Raw genomic sequence first — 3464 nt, 5'->3', positions numbered from 1 at the left:
CGGCCAGGCGCGGCCCTGCCTGGGCCTGCAGCTCGCGCTGCAGCGCCGCGTACTCGTCGCGCCGCTCGCCCGCCAGCCCCCACAGCCGCGCCAGCGGTACGTCCGGGTGCACGTCTACGAAGGACACGCGCAGGCTCACAGCCGAGCCCGGGCTGGGGATGCCCAGCAGCGAGCACATGCTGCCGCCGCGGCGCCCGCCCGCCAGCCAGCCCACTGGGGCCGCGGCCAACGGGCGGGCGCAGTTTATATAAGGCCACGTGACCCAAGGGTGCCTGCCCGCCCCCCCAGGCGTGTGCTCATAGGCTGCCTTGCCCTCACGTGACCCGTGGAGTCACGTGAGCCGAGGGCGAGGCAGTTAAACGGCTTCGAGAAGGAGGGGAATGTTGGGCGTGGGCGAGTCCATTGGGGTATTGGGGGGTGGCTCCATGTGCTGTTAGTGGGCAGTGGTACGACCCATGTGGGCTGCCCGCAGCTGAGGGCTCAGTCAGTCCCGGGGGAAGCGCGGGATCGGCAGCGCTGATGTCTGTGCAGGCTCGTGGTTTCCTCACGGCTACGGTGCCCGTCGTAGAGGGCAGGCCAGTTGTCCTCTCGATACAAAACCTGCCGCCTTTGCGTCTTCTGTTTTTCTCTTGAAGAACGGAAATGTTTTCTCTTCAAGAGAAAAATACAAGGGGTAAAGGTTTTGTATCAGGAGAGGACAGAGTAGTAGAAACCTGGACTGCCCTCGATGATGGCCGCCCTTATGTCTATGCTGGCCATGACCCTTTGAGCAGCACAGGAAGCTTGTTTAGCACTCAGCCGGGGCACCCTTGCCCTCACGCCTTGCCCCCCAGTCCAACGACAGCGGCTGGCTCCTGCGCCAGCCACCGCGGCACACCCCGTGACGGGACACACCGGCCCCAGAGCTGCTTGGCCCCAGAGCCCTCCTTTACTTGCCCCGCTCCCCGGGCTGTCCCCGGAGCCTGCGGCGTTCCTACCTAGGGTGCAGACAGGAGTGACCATTTCTGCTCGACGGATGATAGATGTCAAATGGACGGATGGCCACAAAAAGCAGTCTATAGCCGTGACCAGCCGTAGTACAGACTGCTTCAAAAACGGCCGCTCGGGCGAACGTGTGAACCCTCACTGCGTGAGGGGCCAGATGAAGACGTTTCGAAGCAGAGCGCTTTCTGTAATGTCTGTCTGCGGTGCAGGAGCCGCGGGCGGCTGTCCCCGCCGCACAAGGGAGCAGGACACGGCTCAGATTTGTGGCCAGGTCTGAACCTGCAACTGTCAACTGGGGTGCCGCAGTGCCCTGCCCTGCCTTGAAATCCTGCCAAGGGTGCCGCATAAGGTTAGTGCTGCTAGGTGGGCAACCCATGATAAACCCAGGGATAAACCAAGCAAGATGAACCCAGGGATTTGACATCAGAATCCAGAGTGTTAAAACCATTTGGCCATGTAGTAATCTTGAGGAATTGCTCTATTTTTTGTAGTCGAGACAAGTGAAAGCTAAGAGCTGGTTTTTTTCCAAGGGGTGCCCTGGGTCTAACAAGGGGTGCCTGGAGTCTAAAAAGGTTGATGGTGGTCTAAACAAACCCCCCAAAAGTGTAATGCAATTATTCCAAAAAGTGTTAAACAGCAATATCTTCAATTTTGGTAAGAAGGACAAGCAATAAATATGAACTTAGGCCAAAGTGATCAAAATAAACAACCAGTTTTCACCGATGCTAAGAGCACCAGGTAAGTCAATAGAAGTTACAGTTGCTTAGCATTACTGAGTGTTAGTTAACCTCTTCAGGGTTTCCAAATCTGCATTTAGGTCCCTCTCTATGATTGAAAGCACTGGCCTTAATGTTTATGTCAAGTCCTCAAAATTAAATGCATTAGATGCGTAAGAGACAATTTTTTGTAATTATAAAAATACTTAGTTCTTGCAATGGTATTAAATGCTGGTCTCCTTCATTAAATATTTTATGCTCAGGCTGGAGTTTTATATCAGGAGATAAACGGATTTTTTTTAAATCAAAATGCAGTTCTATACTTAGAATGACTATAAAAGTGACACCATCGTAGTGAGTAGATCAGGCACTAGTTTATACACATAGTTAGGTCTACCAGACTGTCAGAATTGTACTGAAGGTGTAACTGAGGGCAAATTTTTGTCTAACTATACTTTATTACTAGCAATGATGTACAAAAAGGAGAAATATGGGCTGAGTTTGCAGAGGTGGAGAAAACACTTAAGAAAACATTTGACCTGCTAAATTAGTGACAGGTGAACATGGGAACCTACAAGGCCATTGTTACAGAGCAATTTGCAGCAGACTTGCACTTTATGTTCCAGCGCGCAGCCCAATTATCCTGCAGCCACAGCCCATGCCTATGTTGTAGTCTCGTGGTGTGAATGCAGCTAGGGCAGAAGTATCTGAGCTGCGTTTGGTTCCCTGAACTATTCAAACTGTGGAGTAAAGACAGTAGCACAGCCTGTAAGAGCCCATCAGGGACCCTCAATATTTAATCAGGTGGTTGAATCCTATGCAGTCATGTCTTTATAGCTTTGTAACCCAAGCTAGCTCTGTTTATGTAGTAGCTCAGGTATACTGACCCCAGCTATACCTTGACCTGTTCACTGCAGCATAGACTTGCATCAGGTGGCTGTATCACCCTTTCCTATGCAATCCAAGCAGCTTTTGAATTATTGCATGCTCTTATTACATGATGATCTGAAATTTCCATGTATTCTGAGTAAGATGCTAAAAAAGATGAAAGCTTGGTGAAAAAATCTGCCGAATTCTGCCTCTGTGTTCTTCAGGCAGGCACAGTACCTGTCCAAACAAAGCTCTGATGGTGCAAATTAATTTTGACTTGGGTCACAACTGGGATTCTTAAGACAGCATGCTAATAAGGGTGAAATTCACCAAAAGGCAGCAAGTGTTATATGTCTGCTGTTCATTTCCCTCTGCCCAAGAGTGAGTTTCTAATACAGTAGTCCCATGAAGGTAAACATGCATTGGGAACTTACCTGAGTTTATCAAAAGAATAAAAAGTGGCTCCATAGCTCAGTGGTTAGAGCACTGGTCTTGTAAATCAGGGGTCGTGAGTTCAATCCTCACTGGAGCCTTGACCTTGCCCTTTGGGGCTGGACTTGATCTTTAATAAGTAAGATTAACTGCATCCTTTCTTGTATTAGTAGGTGCATCACAAGCAGGTCTGGGGAGCTTATACTTCCCCTCTATGTAGCATTGGCAGACCTGGAGTACTATGTCCAGTTGTCTTCAAGAGGAGACTGGACAGATATTTGGCTGTTGTGATATGATCCGGGCACCCGTTCCTGCCTGGGGCAGGGGGTCAGACCTGATGATCTGTTTGGGTCCCTTCTAACCCTAAGTACAGTAAAATCTCCAGTAACCGGCACCTTACAAGCTGGCACGCTCGGTTAAGTGAAACCCCCTGAGCCCCCAGAGCAAAGCAGCCTTGGACTG

At 50.3% G+C, this 3464-nt stretch overlaps 1 non-coding gene across 1 annotated transcript; it reads left to right on the top strand.

Moving 5' to 3' along the window:
- The first annotated feature begins 3030 nt into the window (after positions 1 to 3030).
- TRNAT-UGU lies at positions 3031 to 3103 on the top strand. Its single transcript has one exon. It is a non-coding gene; the product is annotated as a tRNA-Thr (tRNA).
- The last annotated feature ends 361 nt before the right edge of the window (positions 3104 to 3464 follow it).

Source organism: Alligator sinensis, unplaced genomic scaffold, assembly GCF_000455745.1.
Source record: "Alligator sinensis unplaced genomic scaffold, ASM45574v1 scaffold1156_1, whole genome shotgun sequence".
NCBI classification, from domain to species: Eukaryota; Metazoa; Chordata; order Crocodylia; family Alligatoridae; genus Alligator; species Alligator sinensis.
Note: the sequence above shows the minus strand (reverse complement) of the source record. Positions and strands in the feature narration are given on the sequence as shown.